Below are 12,776 nucleotides of genomic sequence, written 5' to 3' on the forward strand. Positions count from 1 at the left end.
AAATTGATATCAGGCCTATAACTACCCCGATCATCCCATTTAGGCTTTTTAAATATTGGCACAACATTAACTGTCTTATAGTCTGCTGGACATGTTTAGGGTTTTTCTTATCTGACCCAGTGATTACAGCAAATTGATATACAAGGGGAAGTCCAGCCACTGAAACACAGGATCTGTGGGTGGCTCTCCAAATACTTTTGCAGAAGATGGGGTGCTGTGCTCCTCCTCTCCCCACAAAGGTGCTGGAACCAGGGGTGTTGGGGGTGCTGCTGTACCCCCTTCTTGAAGTGGTTTCCATCATATGCAGCTTTTATTGTTTGGTTCAATGGGTCTCAACACCCGCACTATAAAAATTGTTCTAGCACCATTGACTCCCCCTCACTTTAATTCCAGAGTCTAATCCAGTAGTTGCTCCCTATGACTTATCTTCAGATTGCACACCAATGGCCAAGGAGCACTAGTCTAATGGTTAAAGGTATGATGGGGTCTATTCCCTTTCCTGCCCTAATATCTTGTTTGACCTTGACAAATCATTTAATTTCTCTGTGCCTCTGTTTCCCTGTCTGAGAAATAAAGGTATAATACTTTCTCACAGGGTTACTAGCAAGTTTAATTCATTAATGTGTGTAAAGTACGGAGAGATTATTGGGTGGAATGGAGCTATAGAATGCAAAGTATTATTAAACTGTCCATTATTTCCCTCTGAAATTAGACCCTTTTGTCTAAGTAAAATTAATTGGTATGACAAGATCATTGAAAACCTGCAAGTACAACATAAAGACTACCTATTATGCTGAGGCTATCATCTGACACTGTGTACTGAAGATACCGTGGCTCAGCAGCATTCTGGCATTGCAATAAAGTATTGTTTTGGCTAGTTTGGCTCATTTTAATACCTATTCCAGTGTGACTATCAGAAAAAAAAATATGTGAAAGGAGACAGGGAAGGGCCCAGATGTACCTCTGAGAAATCATTACCAGCTTGTCAGTTAGAAGTATACAGCTTTAGTGCTGGGATTTTGATGTGGGTTACAGCACTTTATTTGAAATTTTTCAGCAGACATCCAAAACTTTTAAAGTTTAGGTTTTAAATAACTGCACCCAGAGAGATGAACTGATCTGAATTGTAGAAGGTTATGAAAAATATTTAAAGAACTGAAAAAGAGGCTCAGGATTACCTCATGGGAATTCTGCTACAATAAGAAAAGAAATATCGGAAATGCAGCATGCTGGTATAAGTAAAAGAAAACCAAGATGAAGACAGACAGATCTTGACAAAGTACTTTATAGTTCATATCAGGTCTACGATGTCACAGGTCCTGGGGAGCAGAAAGTATGTTTGAGGGAGACAGATACAGTGCTAAGAAGAGTGGCAACACTGGAAAATGGCAAGGATAAGCAGAGGATGTGCTAGTTTCACCCATCGTTTTAGCCACGTCAGCCAAGAAATGGAGTATTTGTAGAAATTCAATCTGCTTCCTGCCTAAAACCCCAAAACACGGTAGACACACCACTTGGTGTGAATATCCTTGAGCACAGAGGGATTAGCTAGTGCAGGGAGCTATAGTTTAAGTTCCTCCACATCATTAGTCATGCTTTCAGTGATTCTGGACAGGAAAGACTGGGCATTGCCTTTTAACACAGATGTGCTGCTACTGTGTCACAGCATTGTTTAGTCTTCCAACTCTCAGATCAGCACAACTGACATCAAGTTCTGATTATCTGACTGGAGGAAAAGAAACAATTACTTGAAAGACTGAACATAGAAGTGGTGGGACAAATTTTACGCTAACCCTGATATGGTTATGCATCTTTATATATGGATGTTCCACAGTGTTCACTATTGAGTTTTTAGGTTGTAATGGAGGGGTGCGGGAAACACCTTGAAGTACACAGAACAATGCATGATGGAATAAATACCATCAAATATAGTATTTGTTCTCAGGTATCAGGTTTAGATACCAAGGTGATGAGTATGCCATAAAAACTATAGATCAACTGATAGAAAAGAGAACTGAATGACTTTGAAGCCAGGTGATACTATCTACAAACAAAAAAAATTTAAAGAAGAAGAAATGGAATTCCTGAATAAAATGCTCAAGTTATATTTTATGACCATACTAAAGAGCAGACACAGTGACAGCACATGGAGGATAATATATGGTTGCAAAACTAAATTCCAGTCTGTAATTCAGCTTAGGTCTGATGATCTCATAAAGCACAAAAGCACAATTCAAACAATTCCTGAATGACAATGAATAACCGAATTCCAGCTTCACTACTCCAGCTAGAATCAGAATGCAACATACAACAGCAGAACAGGATTCTTAATTCTGTATTTTACAATCTGCAGGTGAAAAATGTAAAAAGCTACAATGGCAGCAGTTACTGACTGTGAAGTTTAAATTGATAATTAAACCAAGGAAAGGCTGCTATACAAAAATAGGAGATTTAAAAGGTTAATGAAGCTGTAATAAAGATGGAGAGTTGACTGTGTATTTTAGAGGGACTGGAAAAAGAATGTAAATGACACCAGAAAAGGAGGTTGATTAAAACTGTTCAGATTGAACTTTAATATTAGGCAACATATTCCACTATTCAGCAGAAAACCCAGTCTAAGTATGAAGAAAAGGAGTACTAGTGGCACCTTAGAGATGAACAAATTTATTTGAGCCTAAGCTTTCGTGAGCTACAGCTCACTTCATCGGATGCATTCAGTGGAAAATACAGTGGGGAGATTTATATACATAGAAAACATGAAACAATGGGTGTTACCATACACACTGTAACAAGAGAGTGATCACTTAAGGTGAGCTATTACCAGCAGGAGAGTGTGTGGGGGGAAACCTTTTGTAGTGATAATTAAGGTGGGCCATTTCCAGCAGTTGACAAGAACGTCTGAGGAAAAGTGGGGGAGGGGGGTAATAAACACGGGGAAATAGTTTTACTTTGTGTAATGACCCATCCACTCCTAGTCTTTATTCAAGCCTAAGTTAATTGTATCCAGTTTGCAAATTAATTCCAATTCAGCAGTCTCTCCTTGGAGTCTGTTTTTGAAGTTTTTTTGTTGAAGAATTGCAACTTTTAGGTCTGTAACCGAGTGACCAAAGAGATTGAAGTGTTCTCCGACTGGTTTTTGAATGTTATAATTCTTGACGTCTGATTTGTGTCCATTTATTCTTTTACGTAGAGACTGTCCGGTTTGGCCAATGTACATGGCAGGGGCATTGTTGGCACATGATGGCATATATCACATTGGTAGATGTGCAGGTGAACGAGCATCTGATAGTGTGGCTAATGTGATTAGGCCCTATGATGGTGTCCCCTGAATAGATATGTGGACAGAGTTGGCAATGGGCTTTGTTGCAAGGATAGGTTCCTGGGTTAGTTGTTCTGTTGTGTGGTGTGTGGTTGCTGGTGAGTATTTGCTTCAGGTTGGGGGGCTGTCTGTAAGCAAGGACTGGCCTGTCTCCCAAGATCTGTGAGAGTGATGGGTCGTCCTTCAGGATAGGTTTTAGATCCTTGATGATGTGTTGGAGAGGTTTTAGTTGGGGGCTGAAGGTGATGGCTAGTGGCGTTCTGTTATTTTCTTTGTTGGGCCTGTCCTGTAATAGGTGACTTCTGGGTACTCTTCTGGCTCTGTCAATCTGTTTCTTCACTTCAGCAGGTGTATGGATATTTTTCACAAGTATTGTGGGTGGGGGATCTCAAGCTGTGATCTATTCCAAGCACCCTTCCTGAATTGCTCAGGTCACTAATTGCATGTTTACTGGACAATGACAAACACCTTTTATATCACCAAATCACCTTACCAGGTGTTTGGCCCCAGCTGTGAGTTTTCTATTTTACAGCTTTTCCAAAGTCCTCTTTCGAAATACATAGATGACAAAAGTACACTTGTCATCTGTTGCCACTATCTGTTAAGCAGTGGCAGTGCATTCAGTGCTGTACATGGCACAAAATTATTAACCGCTTAAATGAATTAACTCAAATACACAGAATCATTAGTATACAAAGCCAGCACTTAAAAGCACATTGGTGCTTGTTAGGGGGCTTTTTCCTTCATCCACTTATTCCCTGGTCCTTGTCACATGAACAGAGAGCAACAATACCCGAAGTCCAAAGGTGCAAACAATTCAATGTTTATTGGGGTGAACTTCCAGCAAGCATGATTCCAGTTTCCTTCCTTGGTGTCCCCCTTCCCAGCTCTGACACCACAGAGCCTTACCTGTGGCCCTGTTCCCATTCCCCCCCCGAACAAAACATTATTCCAATTCCCCACTCCCATTCCCTGTTCCCATTCACCCTCTCTCACTTCCTGATTGACTGCAGACTATATAGTAAAACTTCAGTTCTGCTTAGCTATACCTTAACCAATAATTTTCCTGAAATTTAACTAACCAATCCTAACATATTGTAACATGATTATTTAATCAATTATATCCCACCACCTTAATTAGTTTACACCCAGCAAATTAATTATACAGCAGACAGAAACAATCACAGAAGCAGACAGAGACCATGCAAATAAACAATAGCAAAGTGGGAACTATCATGACAAAACAATACAGAAGTGAGGATTTCACATCCCAGCTATTGATAAGTGAGTTCTTGCCAGACAGGATGCTATCAAACTAAGTTTCCTTTTACATTTTCTAGGCACTTCCCTTTCTCTGGAAGTGATGGGCGCTATCAGGACAGGATTGTATTCCTAACAGCCCAATAGCACCTTATTTCAATGTGACTAGTTTGGAATGTGAGGATGTGACCATTTGCTTCCCATCTTAGGGCTGCCTTTTCTGCTTAGCCAAAGGCCTTAGCATAAGAACAGGGCCGCAGACTGTCACAGTAAGAGAAGGCTCTTACACCAGCAGACAGTGATTTGATTCTTTCTTTTATACCTCTATAACTAGCTAAGTGATAAGAATACACCTAAATTAGAGTATAGGCTTTTACAGACAGGCCTGAATATCTATATCCTAACAATGCTGTTCTGCTTCCCCACCTCCTCTCATAGAAAGAGAGTGATGGGGTTTAACCATTAGTATCAGCCCAAAGTAAGACACGGTACTATTCAGAGGGAGCTACTGGAAGGAACTGTGCCTCTGAGTTAGGGATGGGAGCAAATTACTTGCTTCCTTTCCTATGCCTGAACACTTTACCTGGCTGGTGAATAGGGAGGCATATCTAAATATCACATTTATTGTCTCATTGTTCAAAGGGGTGTAAGAAAGGAGGGTATCAGGCAAAGAGCCACTGCTCTCCCCTCTCCATGGCAGAACTCACAACAGCAATGGTTAGGGGCAATGTAATAGGTTTGGGTTAACACAGTAAAGGTTAGGACTGATCTCTATCTTAGCTATTTCTATAGTCCCTCTCCCCCACATCTAGGACTCTACAATCAAATAAATATATATTTATTGGGTCAGTCTCCAGCCTTCCCTTCCCTGCCAAAGATGCCATCCTTGACTGCACATCTCTGAGTGTTCCCACAAACTTATTTGTGCCTGACTCCGTCCTGTTGTATGTATGGAATACCCACACTGTATTAGTAAGTAAGGTAGAGCCCTGTGCAGGACGAACGTAGCGCCCAGCAGCAGGACTGGGATCCCGCAGGCTGACATAATAATGGGAGCAGGATTAAAGAATAGTCCCATGCAGCACTCTACTGTAAGGCCACTACCCTCTCTTCAGGACCCACATCTGCCCTAGTGCCTATAAGAAATTAATTAATAATGGTTTGATGGGCAGTTAGGGATCGTTACAAACGTAGACAATCAGGAAAAAACATACAAATATATCTTTCTGTAGAAAAACTGTGTATCTCTGATTGTCTCTCTTCCTCTCCCCTTTTCATGTTACTTATTTTCTCAGATTGCAAACTCCATAAAACATTTTTGTACAGAATCTAGCACATAAAATGCTATATGGTGGGACTTGAACACTATCGGCACCTCTGAATGCTAGTGTAATATTACTGTTAAATGATGATAACACTAGCTGTTTAATTCTGTTTTGCTGCTATTTTGCCTAACACAGAGACTGCAACAACATGCCTAGAGAAAAAAGGGGAGGTGGCAGGTGCTAAAGAATTTTTACTGGCCAAAGCTCTGGGTTTATCACAGCTTTTCTATCTCCAAATTAAAGGGGAACTATCTCAGAGGACGTTAAAGACCTGACACATGTGGTGCGATGATGACATTCCTAAAACACAACTGGATACTGTTCAGCAAACATTGCCTGGAACTGATGTACTGGCCCAGAACCTGGAAAGTGGCCAAGTTGTGCTCAGAGCAGTTTGGTGTGTTTGCAGATGCAAAAAAAGAAGTCACCTTTGCACATCCTACCCATTCTCGGAGTGTCCATCTCCAGGTTGATCCCTAATATATATCAGAACAGACTCAAGGTGATTCTCATCTAAGCTGGTTGCCAGTCGCCTTAGGGGGTGTGGTAAACCCAGGACAAACAGTGTGGTAAACCCAGTACAAACAGCTACAAAAAAGGGAGGGGTAGTAATTAGTCCCAGGGGATTAAAAGATCTCTCCCTGTCCACTGAGAATAACCAGGGGAAATAAGGTTCAGCTGGAAAAAAGGGGTTGCTGGGGAGCTAATTAGGTTCAGCTGGCTACTACTGGTGGAGACCTTTTTAAACCCTCCCCAGCTTGGAAGGAGAGAGTGAGAGAAGGAGGGAAGCTGCTAGTAGGCTAAGGGTAGTAAGACACCGAAGCAAGAGAGGGAGGCTACACTTCTCCACCCCAGAAAGGAATGAAAACAAACACAAGGGTCTGATCAGGGAAAGGAATAACCAGACCCTGTGCTACCTGTAAGGATTTGCCTTGCTGAGGCCGTTGTCTCCAAGGCTAAAAAGGACTGAGTCTGCTGAGAAGAACAAGGTACTTTGCCACAGGGGCTATTCCAACTACTAGGGATTGCCTAGGAATAGGTATGCATTCAAAATGCCTCCTTTTCCTAGTCATGCTCCTGCAGCCCAAGAAGGGATAGGGAGTGGTGGTGGAGCCACTATATTGGCTCTCCACCACCAGAGGTTTACTTTCATTATTTAATAGCAATATTACAGTAGCATCCACAGTCCCAACAGGTTCAGGGTCCATTATGCACTGAGTTATACAAAGATATTAGAAAACTTCTGCCTCAGTGTAAATGCAGAATTTTCTCCATTGTCCGCTGGAGATGTCTTTAGGGCTGGTCTGCACTCCAGGAATGACTAATATCCTTAACATAACTCCATATCTTTAAGAATTTTGTCACTTACTCCATAATTACTGACAGTTCCCTGCAGGGACCGTCCTAAGTTCTGAGGAGGTTGGAGATAAGGCTAGGTGAAGGAGCAGTGGGAGTTAAGGGAAAGGTAAAGGTAAAGAAGGGGGAGTTCTGGGGTCAAGCATTGAAACCAATCAAGATAAGAAAGGGAGAAGGGCTTGTGAAAGGTCTTAGTCATAAACAATATTGCATTATCTTGTCGTGTGAGGATATACCTCAGAGAAGAAAATGGGAACAAGAGACGAAATATATATGAAAGGAATTCCTGTCCCCAACTAGGCCCCAAGCCACCCACACAATGTATATATGTAATATATAGAACAGTGGGGCAGAGAAGGGGGGGTGACTCTCTCTCCCATTCTATAAATGTTCTTCTTATACAGGGGGAATATATTCCTCAGGGAGAGGCTATGTATGATCTTCATGCTGTAGCATTCTAGAGGAAACTGAAGCAGGAGACCCTAAAATATATTTTGCCTGATGGACGGGAGATTTATTTAGACATCTTTGATGTTTCTTAATGTCATGGGTTACTTGCTAACGTAGGCAGAATGGACAGGAGGAATCTGAATGGACCCACAACCATTCCTGTTTCTTGCACTGGAACATGCTTGATGGAAGGATATGTCATTTAAAATCAGGACATCTTCACAGTGAGATTCTGTTTCCAGATAATAAGTTCTGAACATATGGTTTACACGTCAAAAATGGTCCCTTTGTACTTAAGACTTGCTACATGGTGAGATTTATTGGCATTACTATACCAGTATAATTATACCCCTATGGTAATACTGCCATAACTCCTTGCATAGACATCCTTATTTGGAATGACAGTCCAATTTTTTCAGTTTAGCATATGTCACTAAAACCAAAAAAGGCCACTGTTATTCCAAATAATGCCAGTAAATTTCCCCATGTAGACAAGCCCTTACTGTTATTCTGCCCACTATAAAAGGAATCAAACGACTCAACCTGCAGCAACAAATTTTCCCAGGGTTTTCATATCTGCAGGTCACAGTGGCCATTCAAGAGGTGAAACTGTCACAGCTGGATGCCCTAGTGGACACTTCCAGGGCACGCTTCCCAAAACTATATTTTTTATCTCTATTTTAGATGCCTGTGAGATCTCTGTACCTTGCTTCCATCTCTGCCTATATATCACAGTCTTTCCATGGATATTTATAGTACACTGAACAAAGAATTTAATGGAAATAAAGTTAAACAAATGGCACAAACATGGATGGTATGATGCAATTCTTGAAGATTTTTTTGTTTTCACAGTAAATCTCTTACTTAAAACCCCAAATTCAAAGGATTTTACTGTAAATAGAATAGAATTAAGTAAATCACCTTCAAACTTCTAATGGGAAGGGTTTTTTTTAATGCTACATGTATGTTTATTTCAAACTTAGGTTTTTTTTCCATTTTGCACATGCTTACAGATGAATGCTTATCTGAGCTTGGAACAGCATTTGTGGGGGTGGCAGTAACCATATCCGTCAATCATTATATCACTGCTGGACTGTTACAGTATTCAACATTAAATCCAAATGCTTTATGTTTCATGTAGCACTAAACAATTAAGCCCAGCAAGCTATAAAGAAAGAGACTGCAGTTTCATGCAAGGCACATTGAGCCAGAGTCTCAGCTGGTACAAATCAGCATAGCTCCACTGACTCCAATGGAGATATGACGATTTACACCTGCTGAGAATCTGCCCTTTATTTCTTTAAGAACGGATATTATCCAAGATTTCTTTCTGCATACCCTGAAATGCAGTATGCAGTGAAAAAGGAAATCCGTAATATCTTATCATCATATCACAAAGTGCCCAAAATAAAGGATACACCCTTTTTTCTAATCACTTAAGGACAATATTGATGCTACGTTGTTTGAAATCACTGCTCTGTGTATAAAATTGTTTTCATTTGTAAACAAACAGCAACCCCATGTCCTATTAAATTTACAATTGTTATTAAGCAAACATCAGAAAGCTCTGGTGCATTCAAAAAATGTTAATTGGAAGTCAATGGAAATACTGTAAGTAAAAATTAAACATACACAAAAAATCTCTTCAATCCAACAAGGATACAGGAAAGAGAAATATTGCTGTACACAGTCAGATTCCATCTTAACAAGACAAGACAGCTTCATTTAATGAGAACAATTCAAATAATTACTTTTCTGTTAAGCAACTACAGTGAAAATGTATTAATTTTCAAGATTCAGTTGTGTCATTAGATTGATTCACGTGTTGCTTACCACTAAGCCTGCATGTGCTTAAGTGTAGGAATGTACAGAATTTAGAATTGCTACAGCATAACATAACCATGTAAAACACTAAAGATTTGTGTAATCACATTAGAATGAAGAAACAACACTTTGTAATTTGCTACCTGTTATAAATGGGGTGGGGGACCCCAAACCTTTGATCATTTTCTTTGGAACATTTGTACAATATGACAGTGGCCATTTAAAATGAATACAGATAAGGGATTTACTTTTTTTTAATTATGGAAGTGTAATCTTCTCCACATCTAGTTTCAGAATGATGGCTAGAGGCTATTTACTTAAGTGAGTGGTGAGCACTATGAGGGGTGGATAATCACATTTACTGCAGGTATTGTATATATGTATAAAATTATCCTAAAATGCCTTTAGCTTTGCATAAATACACAGAATTTACTCTCTTTTCATCAAAAATAAGCTGCAACAATATGGAAGAAATCAGGTGTCTGACAACATTAAATTGCCAAATGTGTTTGCAAGCAGAGGTGATATTTTGCTACCAATACACTGGCTACATGCTACCAAGAAAGAACAATGCTGATTTGCATTAGTATGCTGTGTTCCAAGTTTTAGAAAAAGTGCTTACAGCTTGGAATAAACAGTTTTAAACCACTGAAATAAATAAATAAATAAATAAATTTAACTCTAGATGAAACCAGAACTAGCAACAATCCCACCAATATGAATCCTGCTCTGTCTATGGACATGCGACAAACCCACCATGACAGTTGTCAGCTTGTTGGCAGACAGAGAAAATAAATCCAAGATTGTATGAGCATCAAGTCAAGGTAGAAACTCACTGGTAGGGAAAGCAAACCTCTGGAGTACTGAACTACCAACATCCATGCTTTCTCAAGAGTGAAATGTTGGCCCCGTTGAAATCATTGGGAAAACTCTGATTGGCTTCAGTGGGGCCAAGATTTCACTTTGGGCATTTTGGATAAAAGTAGTTATTAAATTTCCAACTCTGTTAATCTAGCACCTTTTACCAGCACTTTAAAAACTAACCGTTGGATTTTATTCATTATCTCAATAGCCCTTTCACTTGACTGTCCCTTATTAATTTTCCCCTTGTATAGTCTTGAAGGAGAAAAACTGTTAATCTGATAATCTATTTATTAATTTGTGAAGCAAAATAAATCATTTTGTTTAAATGCACAAATGCATATAGAGATTAATCCATAGAAGCATCTTCACACCTATTATATTTTAAACCTCAGCTCATTGAGTATAGATCTAATTCATATGATCACTATTCTAGTTTCAGTATTAGTCCTGAAACACAACCAACGAACTAGGACAGAGTCAGTCAATCAATGTCAGAGAAAGCATAATCAGCCATTGATTAGAGGAGTTACATGAGTTTTTGAAGAGGAAAACAAAAATAGTCCCTACATTCTTCTCGGTACATTCTTGGACGTTAGCTTTTGTCTTGCGCTTCAATAGCAATTTCTCACAAACATTTCAGGTTGACAACCCATTACTGAATGTCAAAAATTTTCACACACTCCCCTTCCATTTCTCATAAAAGAGTAAATGATTCAATGATACCAATCATAACCCTATATAGTTTATTTGTGTGTGTGTTTCAAGAAGTTGACAGAGAATATTTGACCTTGAAGGGTAAAGAGATTCAGGAAGTGAGATTTTCTGTGCTTTAGATTGTACTATAATTTTCAGTGCCTCATGGGCCCCTCCCCATTGCCTTTTGTGACCTCCCTGGTGGTCACAACCCACCAGTTGAGAAACCGTATTCTAGAGACTAGGTTTACCATGTGTCCCTGAAAGCCCAGAATGTCCTTTTTTCAGAGCCTGAATCCCTCTAGGTTTTGACAAAAACTACTGTTCTCTCTGTGGTTTTAGAAACCCCTGAAAATCGGTCAACTGCTTACCAGCTGAGCTGGTGTATGGCTAGCACCAAAAACATACACACACACGTCACGTTGTGACTCTGCTCTTCTTCCCTTCTCACAAGGCCTCTCAGTAGTCCCCCTGCTTTCATGCATAGGAGAACTCTCATGAGTGACAATGGAATTTAAAACTGAGGACACTAAGTGACATAATGTATTCCAGTTTTGTGCCAATACAGATATATGATGAGAAAGTCTGGATAATATGCCAGCTCTTGGTAACATATTCAAATGCAATAACACAGTTCAGTTCTTTAAACTATGTTCAGTGTTTATATTGATCAATTTGTTATAGATAAAATTGATCTAGATATATAATTATAGATATAGAAACAATGGTGTTAAAATGCAGACTTTGGGCTGCCTTTCATCAGGCCCTCTGACAATTTAACCCTATCACTTTATATTCTGGTTGCTCTATTTCATCATTTAAAAACATGTAAGAAAACAATACCTTGCAACCATCTGCTGTTCACAAGAATAATACCTTCTAACTCATCACACAAAGAATTATCTTCAGAAGCTAATCTTTTAAATGACATATTTGGTTGAATGCTATACAGAGGGTGCGTGTAATGAGAATGAATGTAGCAGGTAAAGCAGTTATATAAGAGAATGCCTTCAAATTGAGAATATAATCAATGTCAAGCAGTCAGGAACAATCATCATTGATGGACACTGGATATTACAGTGCCTGTTGAATGCTGTGATTCGTATATGTATTGAGAATTACAGTACCATTATCTGAGAAATTAATTCTTTCTTTGACATGAAATTGGGGAGGGGGAAGTAAAAATGAGCCCAACCTATCTAATTCCCTCTGTTTTAGTATCAGACAAGGCTTATTAGATTCAGATGATAAAATCTGTTTGGATAAACCCTCCAAATCATGAATGCTTATTTTACTCTTTTGATGACACTTCTTCACATACATGCCATCCCTCCTTTTAATCCAACATAATCTTTCTCCATTAGTATGGGACCTCCTCATTTTTCCAGCTCCCCCATCCTGCTATCCTATTGCCAAATGCATCAGATCTTTAGATTGATCCTGTCATAAATATAAAGGGAAAGGTAAACACCTTTAAAATCCTTCCTGGCCAGAGGAAAAACCCTTTCACCTGTAAAGGGTTAAGAAGCTAGGATAACCTCGCTGGCATCTGACCAATGAGGAGACAAGATACTTTCAAGGTTGGAGGAGTGGTGGGGGGGGGAACAAAGGTTCTCTCTGTCTGTGTGTTGTTTTTGCCAGGAACAGAAAAGGAATGGAGTCTTAGAACTTAGTAAGTAATCTAG

The 12,776-nt window shown here is 39.5% G+C and overlaps 1 protein-coding gene across 15 annotated transcripts in view; it reads right to left on the minus strand.

The window, feature by feature from the left end:
• TAFA5 (TAFA chemokine like family member 5) overlaps positions 1–12,776 on the minus strand; it is a gene marked incomplete at its 3' end in the record, with an annotated part of 615,005 nt that overhangs the window by 189,510 nt on the left and 412,719 nt on the right. The gene's annotated exons all lie outside the window — the stretch shown is intronic.

The sequence above is a fragment of the Lepidochelys olivacea genome (assembly GCF_965140295.1).
Source record: "Lepidochelys olivacea isolate rLepOli2 genome assembly, chromosome: 1".
In the NCBI taxonomy this organism is placed as follows: Eukaryota; Metazoa; Chordata; order Testudines; family Cheloniidae; genus Lepidochelys; species Lepidochelys olivacea.